Source organism: Triticum urartu, chromosome 3A, assembly GCF_056163025.1.
Source record: "Triticum urartu cultivar PI428250 chromosome 3A, HENAU_Tu73, whole genome shotgun sequence".
In the NCBI taxonomy this organism is placed as follows: domain Eukaryota; kingdom Viridiplantae; phylum Streptophyta; class Magnoliopsida; order Poales; family Poaceae; genus Triticum; species Triticum urartu.
In genome coordinates this window covers 562,212,891-562,229,444 of record NC_141875.1, presented here as the reverse complement: position 1 = coordinate 562,229,444, position 16,554 = coordinate 562,212,891, and the positions used below count along the sequence as shown (strand labels likewise).

The 16,554-nt window shown below is 45.8% G+C and overlaps 1 pseudogene; it reads right to left on the bottom strand.

Moving 5' to 3' along the window:
* Positions 1-13,715: 13,715 nt before the first annotated feature.
* LOC147980530 (uncharacterized) lies at positions 13,716-14,181 on the bottom strand (annotated as a pseudogene).
* Between the last annotated feature and the right edge of the window lie 2,373 nt (positions 14,182-16,554).

Below are 16,554 nucleotides of genomic sequence, written 5' to 3'. Positions count from 1 at the left end.
TAGAACATTTGTCGAGGTGTCTCGCATAGTAACAAAATATTGCGCTATGGAGGACTCCTAGTCGATAAGTCAATGGCACAACCCCAGTTCGGATCAACTAGAATCGGGGGAAGAGAGCAGACACCCTCGTCGTAATAGGCGCACAAAGCGCGCCATCTCCAATAAGCTCGACGAACAACCATCCAAGAAGATAAGGCGACTGAGCAAGGGACACAAATCGACGTTGGATGCAATACTTGACAAACTACTATAAAAACACTTCCGTGATGATACGTCTTTGTCACAGTATGCCATGTTTTCTGTCACGCATGTACATATGTGACGATTTTATGACAGAATGAAGATAATCATATCTGTGCTGCCGTTGAAGTGTTCCATGACAATACCCAATTTGTTATCATGGAAGTGTTCACTTTCGTGATGATAAATGACGCGTCATGGAAGTGTTTTTGTCAAGAGTTACCGACGCGTGGCATCCACCATAATTGGTCATCATTAAGCAATTCGCGCCGGTGTTGGATCCGATATCCATTAACAGCCTGGACCAATGGCGATTTCCACGTGTCAATTTCTCATCCACCAACAGAACCACGTGTCTTGTGGGCAGGCCCATGCGATTTTGAAGATTACCTGTTTCTGCTAAAAGCCAGCCAGATAGCAACGCACGGTGCGGCCCAGAGTGGTGGTGTGCATGGAGGGGACCTCCTATATGGCGTTGTACGCGTTGGCAGCCACGGGAGCGCACACCCTCATCGGCCGCCCCATGTGCGGGGTGGGGAGCCCCTTGGTTTTTTTTCCTTTTTCTTTTTTCATTTTTTATTTTCTAAAAATAATTTAGGATTTGAGAAAAAGTTGCAAATAGTTGAATTCTTTGTGGATTCAAAAATTGCTCAAGACATGAAAAAATATCATGAAGTGATAAATGCTCACGGAGACAAAAAATATTTGCAATACCAAAATAATGTTCATCTATTCTTTTTTTTACAATTTCAAAAAATGTTCACAATATTTAATAAATGTTCAAGAATTTCGAAAAGTGTTCCCAAATTTAAAGAACTGTACACAAAATTAAGAAAATTTAAAAAAGTGTTCACATTTTCTAGAAAATGTACACGATTTCAAGGAATGTTCATCAATTTAATTTTTTTTCATGATTTAAAAAAATGTAACTGAATTTGTAAACAATGTTCACGAGTTTACAAAGGTTTAGGATTTCAAAAACCAATGTTCACGATTTCACAAAAATGTACATGATTTTGAAAAGATATTCACTTTTTCGAGAAATGTTCACGAATATGCAAAAAAATGTCCATCAACTAAAAAAAATCGCAAATTTGTAGGAAACGTCTGGCAATTTTAAAAATGTTCATGCTTACAAAAAAGGCTTAGAATTTAGGATAAATTGTTCCCAAATTTTAAACATGGCAGAAAAAAATAAAAGGAACATTAAAGAAAAAGGAAAAAGGAAAAAAACTAAACGAAAGAATAACTAAGAGGAAAATAAAAATATTTTCGCAAATTGAAAAAATAAAGAATAAAAAGGAAAAGGGAAAAATAGAAAAGAAAATATTAAAAAGAGGAAAGGAAAAATAAAAATTGGAGGACCTCGCGCCCCACATGGGCCTGCCAAGAAGGCGCCGAATAAGAGCCACCTGAACGGAGGGCGCCCCTATTGCTCGCAATAATCGCGTCGAGCGCTATATATCGGGCCGGCCCACTGTGGCGAACATATTCAGAAAATAAGCATTATAAATTGTGCAATTTGCGAAAGATTGAAAAAAATGCAAGAAAGATTGAAAAAAATGGAGGAGAAAAATAAAATAAATAAAAGAAAATAGAAAAAAAAACCTGTCTCAAATAGCCTCAAGTAGAAGGCGCTCTTCAACCTACCGTTACAGGTATCGTCGTGGAGAGGTAAGCGATACCTGAGATCAACCTGGAGACCAGGGAATCAACTCCTGGAACTCCCAATTTCTCTACATTTTTAATCTATGCGCGCGCCAGTGGGCCGGCCCAATAGAACGCACAGGGAGAGGAAAACCATCAGCGAGAGCTCGCCTGACGCTCGCTTAATGCGACAAATAGCACTCGCGGTTAGCAGCTCTCGCTGAACGTTTCTCCTTCCCGGGCCAGCCTATTACCGCTCGCGCATACTGTATTTTTAATCTCTACGCAGGGCAAGGAAAACCTTCAGCGACAGCTCGCCTGACGGGAATTTCCAAACGACGCTCGCTGCGTTAAATTGTCGAGGCTTCGCACAGAGCTGAGCGAACTAGCGATCAAGCTGGGCCGGCCCAGTTACGAGATAGTGCACGCGCTACAGCTTCCGGTTTTGGGAATCTTCTGGAGGGTTCCTAACGGTTTTGGGAACCTTCTAGAAGGTTCTTGAACCGGGTTTTCACTGGTTTTTCTGTTTCTTTTCTTCTTTTTCTTTTTCTTTCTTTGTTTTTCTGTTTCTTTATTTCATTTTTCAATTCCTTTTTCTTCTCTATTTATTTCTTTTTGTTCTCCAGAATTTCTAAAAACGTTCCAAAGTTCAAAAAATGTTCCAAAATTCTAAAAATGTTCTGAAGTTCAAAAAATTTTCTTGTTATTAATTTTTGTTTACAAATTCAAAAAATGTTCTTCATTTTCTCAAAAATGTTCCCATATTATATAAAATGTTTTCTTTTCAAAAAATATGTGTAAGTTCAAAAAATGTTCATGTTTTCAAATTATGTTTGGGGGTTTCAAACAATCTTCCAATTTCAAAATTTGTTCACCAATTTCAAAAAATGTTCATATTTTCAAATTTTGTTGGGAGTTTCCAGCAATGTTTCTGTTTAGAGAATTGTTCCATATTTTCAAATACTTGCTCAACAGTTTTTAATACTTATTCAACATTTTTCAAATACTTGTTCAACATTTTTTAATACTTATTCAACATTTTTCAAATACATGTTCAACATTTTTTAATACTTATTCAACATTTTTAAAATACTTGTTCAACATTTTTTAATACTTATTCAACATTTTTCAAATACTTGTTCAACATTTTGTCAAATATATTTTTTGAAGAGCATTTTTTGTATATATACATTAAAAATATTATAAAGGATAAACAAAAGTAAGCAAAGAAAAAAAAAACAAAAAACATGAAAAAGAAACAGAAACGCATGCTGGTGTATCCCCCGCACGTGGGCCGGCACAAGTGGAGGCTCCCGTTCAGCGAGGGGCTCGCTCGCTCTCGCATAAAGCGAGAAATAGGGGGAGAGCTCCTATGCGCCGCTCGTTGCGGCGAATTGTCGAGCGGACGCACAGGCGCGTCTCCAGCTGGGCCGGCCCATTATCGCAACGCAGCGAAAAAAATCCCAAAAAATTGCACTCCAGGGAGGGATCGAACCAGGTACCTCCATCTTTCCACACACGAACCTAGCCAACGCAATAGAGAAGCTTTCTTCATTTGCCATGGCGCGCGAAGCTAAAGGTAATGTATATCTGAACATTTTCTCAAATTCCTAACGCAAAAATTATTTTGAAAAAGTTTTTTTTTAAAAGCGAACACCTTCCAAATTTTAGAAGAAAAACTAAAAAGCTTGAACAAAGTTTTGATAAAATGAACACTTTTTAAAATCCCGAACATTATTTGAATTTAGGGAGCAAAATTTTGAAATCAAGAACAAAATTTGAACATGAACATTTTTTAAAGCACAAACATTTTTTTAATCTTGAAAACAAATTTTGAAATGGAGAACAAATGTTGAAGCGCGGAATTTTTTTTGAAGCATGCACATTTTTTTGAATCTTGAGAACAAATTTTGAAACATAGAACAAATTTGGAAGCGCGAACAATTTCTTAAAGCATGAACATTTTTTGAATATTGAGAACAAATTTTGAAATAGAGAACAAATTTGGAAGCACGAACATTTTCTGAAAACATGAAAAAAAATTTGAAGTCTGGTACATTATACTACTTACGAAAGTTTAAACTTTTTGTGTAAAGAGATTGAGAACATTTTTTAAAAAACTGAACATTTTATGGAAAGGAAAAAAATTCGAATATTTTGAAAAAATGAGGAAAGGAAAAGAAAATGAAATAAGAAACCAAAGAAAGAAAATAAGCAGAAAAAACGAAAAAAGAAGAAAAGAAAAAAGAAACAGAAAGAAATTTGAAAATCTAAAGAACAAAAAGGAAATAGAAAGAGAAGAAAAAGGAATTGAAAAATGAAATAAAGAAACAGGAAAACAAAGAAAGAAGAAAAAAAGAGAAAAAAATAAACAGAAAAAGAAAAGAATGAATGAAAAACCGGTTCAAGAACCTTCTGGAAGGTTCCCAAAACCGGTCAGGAAACCTTCCAGAAAGTACCCAAAACCAGATACTGCAGCGCGTGTACTATCTTGTAGTTGGGCCGGCCCATCTTGGTCGCTAGATCGCTCGGCTTTGTGCGTTCGCTCGACATTCTGCCGCAGTGAGCGTCCGTTAGGATATTCCAAATAGGGGCGCCCCGGGCAAACTGGCGCACACATCAGAACAGTCGCTCGCATTATGGGCGACCCATTTTAGGCACTGAGCGAGATCATGTCCGGGTTTTGGGAAACTACTGGAAGCTTCGAAGCCGGTTTTATCTTTTTAGATCGGCTTTTCTGGACCATTTTTTGTTGTCCTTTTTCCTTCTTATTTTTTTACAAATTCTTCAATTTTTGCAGTATCCAAATTATAAAAAATGTTCGAACTCCTTTTGAAAACAAGTTTTAAATTCGTGATGTTTTTTAAATTTTTGTGAAGGTTGTTTCAATTTGTAAATTTTTACCAAAAAATATAAACTTTTTACCGTATTTTTTCCAAATCTTTGATTTTGTTTTTCAATTTTTGTGAAGTTGTTGCGAAACTATCCAAATGTGGTGATTCTTTTCCCTTCAAAATCACGAACTTTACAATTTGTGTTTTTTCATTTTTTATCAAAATTTTGAATATTTTCAAGTTTATGATTTTTTGTTTCGATGGTCAACAGTCAACTCACCGATCAACCAGTTAGCTAGAAAAACCTAGGAAAAAAAGGTCACAATTGTGGGACATGAACAATAGATGGGCCGGCCCAGGAGCATGGCGTATGAGCGCTAGATCGGGAACCGGCGCTATAGGTGCTGTATAGGAGTTTCTCAAAAAGAAAAGTCCTGTATACGAGCTGCTGGCTGGCGGGGCTGAGCAGCCCATGCAGTGCACGAGGTCCAGAGGGACTACGAGCCAGATATGGCGCTCTTAGCGAGCAATTCAACGGAATTAGTACTAATTTAGGGGTATTCTTTGTAAAGGTCACTCTCACTTTCTGTTGTATTTGTTAGAAGGGAGAGAGAGGATTGGTGAAATTGTTGTTGTATTGCTTGAGTCTCGTGGGCATATATATGAGCCTTTGTATTTTCTTACGGTCTCTTTTTACGTCGGAAATAGGACAAAACTTACGAAACATAAAATTACGATGCATGGATGGTAAAATAGAGGGGGTGAAGAATAACTATTTCTCATGCAGGGTGACGAATAGCGCGACCCTATATATATATATATATATATATATATATGATTTATTTGGAGTACAAGGCAAAACAGAATATTTCGTAGTCTAACATATGTTTCCTAATACAATCACGTTACTTAACATCCCCCACAATCACAACGGTAGCGATGCAGACGATGAGACTGGAGAAGAATCCGAAGGCAAGCCGACGGACACACCCCTCCACAATCGTAACGGTCGATGCATTGCGGAGTCAAGCAGGCGGTAGCCCTTTGTGCTGTTTGTCGATGTAGCCGAGAACATGGGTGATGGAGACATGGTCGAGGTAGCCGTGCGAAGAATGCCATGGTCGATGTCGAGTCGGGGTGGCCGGTGTCGAGGAAGGCGCCGTGGAGCCGCGGGCGCAAGGGGGCGACGAGATCCTCTTGTAGTGGTGGAGTGTTGTGACACCCGAGACCGATGCGCCAGGTGTCTTCCAGTTATTCGCTGTTGTTGCCTTGTCATTTGTTTGCGTGTTGCATCTTGCCATGTCATCACGTGCATTGCATCTGCATGTTTTTCAAAACTTGCATCCGTCCCGGTCTCCCAGTTCTCTCCATTGTCCGTTCTGAGCCCAACCACACTCACACGCGCCCGCGGCACCTCCGAAACATTATTTTATAAGTGGCCGAAAAATGTTCTCGGAATGGGTTGAAAGTTGGCATGCGGTGTTGTTATATTGTAGGTAGACCGTCTGCCAAGTTTCATCGCATTCGGAGTTCGTTTGACGTCCCAACGGATAACTATAGCGACAATATAGTCGGTCAAACGTCGCACGTTTTCGGTATCCGGAAACAGCCACCGGTCTCTCTCTTCTCTTCTCTCAGCCCAAGGCTTTCTGCACAGCCCACTACCACTCACCGCCAGGCCCAACCTAACCTCTCTCGCCAGCCCGCAGCCCTCCTCGCGTGCGTCCGAAAGTTGTCCCGAACCCGACCCGGGCAGTCATCACCGTTGGCTCCGGATCATCCCCTAACATCTACAAAACATCACCGTCTTCTTATTTGGACTCCCTAGCCTATTTTTTCTGACTGTCTGATTTTGATCGGAGGGACGAGATAGCCCCTAATCTAACCCACTCACTATATAAACTAGACCAACCCTAGATCCTAGGCAGTTTGTCTCATCCATCAAATCCTCCTCCGCCGCCGCCACTGTCTTTCTCCCACCTCGGGATCCCCTTCTCACCAACCAACACAACCTCCACCGTACCTCGCCCCGATCCAAATGCACCAAAGCCACAACGTCCCGCACCCACAGCCTCGTGCGCCCGAGGCCTCGCCACTTCCCGATCTCGCCTGAGTTCAGGGAGACGAGCTCCTCCCAAGGCAAGCCCCTCGACCATGCCGTCCGTCGCGCCGCCGGCAACCAGCTCCTCGGAGTAGAGCTCCGCCTCGCTGCTGTTTTGCACCCATTCCAGCCGAGAAACGGACGGATTTGTCTTCCCCGGATCCGTCCTCTGCCTGCCCACCTCATCGGAGTCCAGCACATCGCCGACAGTGCCATCGCAGGACCTCCTCGGCCCTGCAGCTCCGTGCCCAAGCCCCATCGTGCCGCGCCTGTCCAGCCTCTGCTTTGAGCAGAGGAGGACGGTGCCTCGTTCAACGTCGGTTGACCGCGCGAGCATCGTCAGCGCTCCCCTACCTCGCTCGTGGACTGGCTCTAACGCCCCTTGCCAAGGCCCAGCGCTAAGTGGGCAGGCCTGTTTCCTTGTCGGCCCAGCCGCACCTCCTCAGGCCCGACGTGAGCATCTCCCCCAGCCCAGCGCCCAACATATTCAGCCTAGTAGTGTTTTTTCAGTCTGTGCGAATTTAGCTATTATCCACAGGATTGCAGTTTTACAGAAAGACCCTTGTTGTTCATGCATATCATAACTCACCAACCGTGCATCGGGCCTAAATAAATTATATATGTAACTTGCTTAGAATTTTGTGTAGATTAATAATTTGCAACTTCCATATATGTTTAAAATGTTTAAAATGATGTTTGCTTATATTTTGCTTAATTGCCATGTTAAAATGCTTTAATTCATAACTTAATAACCGTAGCTCCAAACTTAACAAACTTTATATGTAAATGGGGTAGAAAAATGCCTAGTTTAACATGGTGGCTTTACTTTGCATGTTTAACAACTCTAAAATATGGTTTTGGGCAGAACAGTACAAAATCTAAAATATGCACATGAGGATTTTCCGGAATTGTTGTTTGTTATTTCCGGCCTCATTTAAACTTGACTAGATAGTTAGTTTAATTATGCTTCACCTTTTGCCATGTTAATGAACATTTAATATTGTTGGGTACATAAACGAGATTGAACTAAATAACTTGAATGTGGTGTTCTGTCAATATGCAACTCGTTGCATATTGGGCTCCACTTAATTTGTAGTATTGTTTGTGCATTTTGCCATGCCATGCCTCTTTAAACCGGACATGCATCATACTTGATTGTGCATCATGCCATGTTTATGTGATGGTTGTTTACTATGTTGTTTGCTTCTTTCCGGTGTTGCTTCTTCGGGTTAGTTCCGATAACGTCGCGTTTGTGAGGATCCGTTCAACTTCGTCTGTTTGTCTTCTTCATGGACTCGTTCTTCTTCCTTGCGAGATCTCAAGCAAGATGACCATACCCTCGAAATCACTTCTATCTTTGCTTGCTAGTTGTTCGCTCTATCGCTATGTCGCGCTTCCTACCACTTGTTTATCGTGCCTCCCATATTTCCATGTCAAGCCTCTAACCCACCTTTCCTAGCAAACCGTTGTTTGGCTATGTTACCGCTTTGCTCAACCCCTCTTATAGCGTTGCTAGTTGCAGGTGAAGATGAAGTTTGTTCCATGTTGGAATATGGATATGTTTGGGATATCACAGTATCTCTCTTATTTAATTAATGCATCTATATACTTGGTAAAGGGTGGAAGTCTCGGCCTTATGCATGGTGTTTTGTTCCACTCTTGCCGCCCTAGTTTCCGTCATACCAGTGTTATGTTCCTTAATTTTGCGTTCCTTACGCAGTTGGGTGTTATGGGAACCCCTTGACAGTTCGCTTTGAATAAAACTCCTTCATCAAGGCCCAACCTTGGTTTTAACATTTGCCACCTAAGCCTTTTTCCCTTGGGTTCTGCAGACTCAAGGGTCATCTTTATTTTAAACCCCCGGGCCAATGCTCCTCCGAGTGTTGGTCCAAACTGGGCGATGTCCGGTGCCCCTGGGCAACCAGGGTCTATGCCAACCCGACGTCTTGCCCATCCGGTGTGCCCTGAAAACGAGATACGTGCGACTCCTATCGGGATTTGTCGGCACATCGGGCGGCTTTGCTGGTCTTGTTTTACCATTGTCGAAATGTCTTGTAACCTATATTCCGAGACTGATCAGGTCTTCCCAGGAGAAGGAATATCCTTTGTTGATCGTGAGAGCTTGTGATGGGCTAAGTTGGGACACCCCTGCAGGGTTTTGAACTTTCGACAGCCGTGCCTGTGGTTATGGGCAGATGGGAATTTGTTAATGTCTGGTTGTAGAAAACTTGACACTTAACTTAATTAAAATGCATCAACCGCGTGTGTAGCCGTGATGGTCTCTTTCCGGCGGAGTCCGGGAAGTGAACACGGCTTTGGAGTTATGTTTGAACGTAAGTAGTTTCAGGATCACTTCTTGATCACTTCTAGTTCACGACCGTTGCTTTGCTTCTCTTCTCGCTCTTATTTGCGTATGTTAGCCATCATATGTGCTTAGTGCTTGTTGCAGCTCCACCTCATTACCCTTTTCTACCCATAAGCTTAAATAGTCTTAATCTCGCGGGTGTGAGATTGCTGAGTCCTCGTGGCTCACAGATACTTCCAAACAGTTGTAGGTGCCGATGATACCAATGCATATGACGCAACTGAGCTCAAGTGGGAGCTCAATGAAGATCGTGTTTGTTTTGTTGTTTCGTTTCTAGTTGATCAGTAGTGGAGCCCAGTTGGGTCGATCGGGGATCTAGCATTTGGGGTTGTCTTCTTTTATTTTGGTTCCGTAGTCGGACCTTGATTGTATTCTGGATGATGTATGTTTAACTTGTATTTGTGTGAAGTGGCGATTGTAAGCCAACTCTTTATCCCTTTCTTATCCAGTACACGAGATTGTGTGAAGATTACCCCTCTTGCGACAAACCTACCATGCGGCTATGCCTCTAAGTCGTGCCCCGACACGTGGGAGATATAGCCGCATCGTGGGTGTGACAGGTGGCCTGGCGATGGTGGCGGCTAGGTTAGGAGTGCGGCGGCGGTGCTCGAAGTAGGCGAAGAACCCTGACTGCGTGACGAAGACCGGCGCGGATGGTGGCGTTCCCGCGCCAAGGGAGACAGCGCGGCGCATACCACAGAAAGTCGACGCATGGTGACAGCGGAGTGGACAGGGAGCCGCGGTGCTCCAGCCCGAAGGGGCGACGCAGCGGCGGCAGGCGGGTTGGGGTGACGGCGGGGACCGCGGGCCACGATGTTGCGGCCCGAAGGGGCGACGCAACGGCGGTTCGCGAGTCGGTGCAGCCGCGGGGACGGCCTTGGGGCGGCGGCAGGGACCGCGTATCGCGGCACTACGGCCTGAAGGGGCGATGTAGCGGCGCCGCACGAGTCGATGCAGCCGCGAGGAGAACCACGGGGCGGCGGCGCTGCGGCCCGACAGGGTGATGCAGCGGCAGCCCGTTGCTCGATCGGTGGAGGGGCATGCTGAACTCGGGGACGATCTTCATGGGACCTGCGGAGGCGCGCGTAACCGACGGGCCAGGTCGGTCGCGCGACGTAGATGAGGCGGATTGCGGCGGCGAGCGGGTGATCAAACCGATCGCGCGCGAGGTCAGGGACGTCACTCGGTGGAGGCGCGGTGGCTGTGGAGTCCGAGATGAGGCCGGCGATGACAGACAGCGTGGAATGTCGTGCGGACGAGCTTGTTAGCACCGGCACCGGACTGCCAAAGCAGCGCCAGTGCCCGGGCTGTGAGGCCCAAGCGACCAACGGAGCAGCGGCGCCCAAATTGAGGCGGCCGACGAGCCTGGCGTAGCCGTCCCAACGCAGCCGAGGACGAGGCCGATGAGGTAGACCATCGGGCCACCGTGCAGACGCGATGGAGGCGGGTGACGTGGATCAATGGGCAGGCCGGCGCGCGAGCGACGACTATGATTGGCCGTCGCAGGGCGCGAGGCCGCCGGGTCGGGGCGATGCAGGTGCCCCGGTCGGAATAGGACGGTGACGGTAGGCGCAGGGCAACGGGTGGGTCGACACGCAGACGGCAGCTAGCCCTAACGGGCCGCCTCGGCGCGCGTGACCGCTGGGTCAGAAGAGAGGCCGACTGGTCGCGTCGGGTCGGAGTAGAGGCGCTCGGGATCGACGGCGACGGTGGACGACACAAATCGATCAAGAATAGATCGGAAAACCAAAAAGAAACTGCGTGATCAAGATGACCGGCAGGAGAGAAACCCCAGAGCAAGGCTCGGGGAAAAGACTCTCTAGGGCAGCCGATCAACACGACCGGCGGACGAACCCTAGGTACGGGCGGCGCGGCCCCCGGCGGCGGTCATGGAGGCCGACCGCTCCGGGGGCGGCGCGCGGGTGCGGAAGCGGCGACGGCTAGTGTAACACCCTCAATGCGGCTATATCTCCCACGTGTCGAAGCACGACTTAGAGGCATAACCGCATTGAAAGCAATGTCGCAAGTGAGGTAATCTTCGCAAACAACCCATGTAATACAATAGGGGAAAAGATACATAATTGGCTTACAATCGCCACTTCACACAATTACATGAATAAAACATTACATCAACCAGATACAATCAAGGACCCCAGCTTGGTTGCGTCATCTGCACGGTCTCATTGGCATCTGCAGGCTGGTTTTGGAAGTATCTGTGAGTACGGGGACTCAGCAATCTCACACCCTCGCGATCAAGACTATTTAAGCTTATGGGTAAGGTAAAAGGTATGAGGTGGAGCTGCAGTAAGCGACTAGCATATATGGTGGCTAACATACGCAAATGAGAGCGAGAAGAGAAGGCAAAGCACGGTCGATAAAAGTATGATCAAGAAGTGATCCTAGAACAACCTACGTCAAGCATAACTCCAACACCGTGTTCACTTCCCGGACTCCGCCGGGAAGAGACCATCACGGTTACACACGCGGTTGATGCATTTTAATTAATTTCAACTTCAGGTTTTCTACAACCGGACGTTAACAAATTCCCATCTGCCCATAACCGCGGGCACGACTTTTGAAAGTTCAAAACCCTGCAGGGGTGTCCCAACTTAGCCCATCACAAGCTCTCACGGTCAACGAAGGATAAACCTTCTCCCGAGACATTCCGATCAGACTCGGTATCTCGGTTCTACAAGACAACTTCGACAATGATAAAACAAGTCCAGCAACACCGCCCGAATGTGCCGACAAATCCCGATAGGAGCTGCACATATCTCATTCTCAGGGCACACTCAGATGAGCGCTCCATACAACTAAAACCAAACCTCGAGTTTCCCCGAGGGGGCGCTGCACATGGCTCTCGTTTGGACCAACACTCAGAGGAGCACTGGCCCGGGGGGGTTAAAATAAAGATGGCCCTTGAGTCCGCGAAACCCAAGGGAAAAAGAGGCTAGGTGGCGAATGGTAAAACCAATGTTGGGCATTGATGGAGGAGTTTTATCCAAGGCGAACTTTCAAGGGGTTCCCATAATAGCCCAACCGCGTAAGGAACGCAAAATCCGGGAACATAACACCGATATGACGGAAACTAGGGCGGCAAGAGTGGAACAAAACACCAGGGAAAAGGCCGAGCCTTCCACCCTTTACCAAGTATATAGATGCATTAATTAAATAAGAGTTATTGTGATATCCCAACAAGTAAACATGTTCCAACAACGAACAACATCTCCATGTTCCAAACAAGGAACAACTTCATCTTCACCTGCACTAACAATGCTATAAGAGGGGCTAAGAAAAGCGGTAACATAGCCAATCAACGGTTTGCTAGGACCAGGTGGGTTAGAGGCTTGGTTCAACAATATGGGAGGCATGATAAGCAAGTGGTAGGTATCACAGCATAGGCATAGCAAAAGAGCGAGTATCTAGCAAGTAAAGATAGAAGTGATTTCGAGGGTATGATCATCTTGCCTGAGATCCTGCAAGGAAGAAGAACGAGTCCATGAAGAAGTCAAACGATCATAGTCGAACGGTTCCTCACAACGCGATGTTATCGGAACCAACCCGAAGAAACAACACCGGAAAGGAGCAAACAACATAGTAAACAACCAACACATGACCATGACATGATGCACAACCAAGTATGATGCATGTCCGGTTTAATGAAGCATGGCATGGCAAAGTGCACAAGCAATCCTACAAATTAAGTGGAGCTCAATATGCAACGAGTTGCATATTGACGAAACACCACATTCAAGTTATTTAGTTCGATCTCGTTTATGTACCCAACAAGATTAAATGTTGTTAGCATGGCAAGAGGGTGAAGCAAAGTAATACTACCTATCTAGTCAAGTTTAAATGAGGCCGGAAGTAACGAACAACACTTCCGGTAAAACCCCATGAGCAAATTATAGATTTGGTACTGTTTTTCCCTAAGCCATATTTTAGAGTTGTTAAACATGCAAAGTAGGGCTACCATGATAAACTATGCATTTTTCTACCCCATTAACATATAAAGATTATTTAAAACCGAGCTACGGTTATTTAGTTATGAATTAAATCATTCTAACATGGCAATATGGCAAATAAATGCAAACAGTAGTTTAAACATTTTAGACATGGTTAAAAGTTGGATATTATGAAACTAGACACAATTCTAAGCATTTTTCATATATAAATTGTTTTAATCCGATGCACGGTTTGTGAATTAATGATGCATGAACAAAGGGGGTTTTTCTGCAAAACTGACAGTCTCTAGATAATGTCTAAATTCGCAGGCAAGGAAAAAACACATCACGGGCCGAAACTACTGGGCGCAGGACATCAGCAGTAGCTGAATCGGGCCAAGCCCAAGTAGGAACAGAGGAGGGGCGTTGGGGATCTGCTCACCATGGGCGAAGGCCCGGTGGGTGGAGAGGGAGGCCGGCAGGGGGCGACGCTGGGCCTTGGAGGTCGCGGTCAACGAGCGGCTCTACCGAGCGAGCTGCTGCTGCTCGTTACTAAAGAACGAAGAACAGAAGCAGTAGCAGTTTCATGGTGATGCAGAAAACGGGCAGAGGCGCGATGCAGAGGCAGAGGCGCGATGCAGAGGCAGGGGACCAGCGGGCGCGGCGGATCTGGGCAGTCCGAGGGTCAGGGAAGCGGTTCCCGGCGACGAGGAACTCCGGTGATGGCACTGCTCGATGGAGCGAAGCAGGCAGCAGCGGGATCGTGTGGGCGAAGCAGAGGACGGCGTCGAGCTCGTTCCCGAGCAGAGGACGATGGCGGTCTCAGCGCGAGCTCCCGGCGACGAGGTGTGATGCAGGGAAGGCAGATGAGGCGGCGGGGAAGGCCAGGACTGCAAGGGCGCGAAGACGACAACAACAACGCGGTCGGCGAGCAGGGGAGGCCATGGTGTGGTGCTTGCCTCCCGCAGTTTCTGAGATGGCGACGGTGGAGATGCTCGGGACCCTCCTGGTCCAGATCGAGCGAGGCAGGAGGACTCGGGCTGCAGCCATGGCGCGGGAAGCACCTGTAGGCAAAAGACAGGGAGAGAGATGGCGTGAGCGGGAGAGAGACAGACAGGGGAAAACGGAGGATGGAAAGGAAAAAGAGGCGACGGTCCTGCTGGTTGCCGGCGAGGAGCGGCTCGGGAGGCCTCGGGCACGAGGAGCGGGGCTGGCTCTCTGGTTGGTGGGAAGGATCGATGGCGAGAAGTGGAAGGAGGTTGGTCAGGTGGTTCGAATGGATCGGGAAAGATCCCGAGGCTGGAGGAGACAGTGGGCGGCGACGGCGGCGGGGAGGATTTGAGGGATTGGACAGCTAGGTCTAGGTTAGGCTATTTATATAGCAAGCAAGTAAATAGGAGGGAGTTTTTGGATCATCCGATCAAAATCGAACGGTCTGAGATAAATAGGTTAGGTAGCCCAAATAATAAACCGAAGATATTTTAAGGATGTTTGGTGATGATCCGGACCCGACGGTAACGACGGAGCGGGTCGGGTTCGGAGAAGTTTCAGACACGCACGTGAGGGGTTTGAGTATTGTGTAGAGAGGGTCAAACGGTCGGGCAACAAACGAATGGTCGGTCTTGAGCAAGGTCAACAGAGACGAGGAAGAAGCGGCAACTATCAACGGGTGCAAGTGTGGTTGGGCTCAGAACGGACAACGGAGAGAACTCGGAGAACCCGGACGAATGTAAGTTTTGAAAACATGATGATGCAATGCATATGATGACAAGACAAGATGCAACACGCAAGCAAATGACAAGGCAACAATAGCGAATAACTGGACGACACCTGGCGCAACGGTTTCGGGGCGTTACAGCTAGGGTTTAGAATCGACTTGCAATAGATACCATGTTACAAGGGATAAAGAGGATTGGTGGAATTGTTGTTGTATTGCTTGAGCCTCGTGGGCATATATATATGAGTACATGATTTACTTGAAATACAAGGCAAACCAGAATATTTAGTAGTCTAACCTATATTTTCTACTCACGTTACTCAACAGTATTGACGAGTGACGATTACACGTGCTTCACTTGTTACAAGTTGGAAATTTTCCTTTTTTATAGATTCATTTTTTCAAATTGTTTTATCTCTTGAACAATGCATGAAATGTTTCTCCGTTTGTTTCTCGAGGAGGGGATCATCGAAACTAAATCACACGTTAATAGGTCTTGACGAATTTTATTTCATGAAAAAACCTGAGAAAAATCCAGAAATGAAAACAATAAAAAAATAAAACTGAAAAAGAACGAATACCAAAAACAAAAAAAAACCTGGAAGCACATTCGTGCATTTGTTTATCATTTTTTTGAAAGCACAGTTGTGCTTTTTTCTTTTTGGAACGCACAATCATGCTTATTGTAGACGCACAGTTGTGCTTCTCGCAAAAGCACAAGATGTATTTTCCCTTCTTTTGGAGATGCATACCTGTGTTTTTTCTTTTCGGGAAGTATAATTGTGCTTCTTGCGGAAGTAGATGTCATGCTTTTTTTTTTTGAAAGCGCAAACTGTGTTCTTTTGGTAGTACAAATGTTCTTTTACCTTTTCGGAAAACACAGTTATGCTTCTTGCAGAAACACATGCCGCGGGAAAGCACTACCTCTCGAAAAAAATCTTTCAAAATCTAGGAAAAACCAAAAACCCAAAACACATGCAAAAAAGATGCCAAAATCCTGAAGGTGCACCCAACGGGCAACACATGACGACGACTGGGCACACCATTTGGCACACCTCCAAGGCGCAGAAAGTGACCTCTGCGGGAGCCCCTGAATGGGCACCCGTTAACTAGTTGCTCCCGCAATAAGGGTGCATCGCTCGTGTACCCTGTCGCACGGAGCTCGCCAGGGCTGACCCATTGCGCATGCCATCCTCCACGAGGCAAAACATATCACACGTGTGTGTTTTTCATTCCGTTGTTGAGTACATTCTAGAGCCTTCTTTCACTGTTTGTTCTTTGCATTTTTTTTGGTTTTCTTTCATGGTTTTACCTCTGTTGGAAAAGGCAGTGCCTAGGAGTCGCTTAGGCATGCCTAGGCGCTAGGCAATGGCCAAACGCCTCGCCTAGGGCATAAATGGAGGTCTAGGCAGGGCAAGCAAGGAATTGCCTACCCAAGCAAGAAATCATGCCACATACTGCACTGATATGCCAAACAGGTTATATTACAATGTTAGTAGCTGGTAATTAACTTATTTATATTTCCTAAATTAATATCAACACCCATATAATAATCACAAATACACTTCGAGTAAAAACCATATTACTGCCTAGGCCACACCTATGGCGCTTAGGCACTGCTTAGGCACTAGGCGAAGGACAACCGCCCCGCTTACGCCTACCGCTTTTTCCATCCTTGGGTTTTACTGATTTATTTAATAATGAAA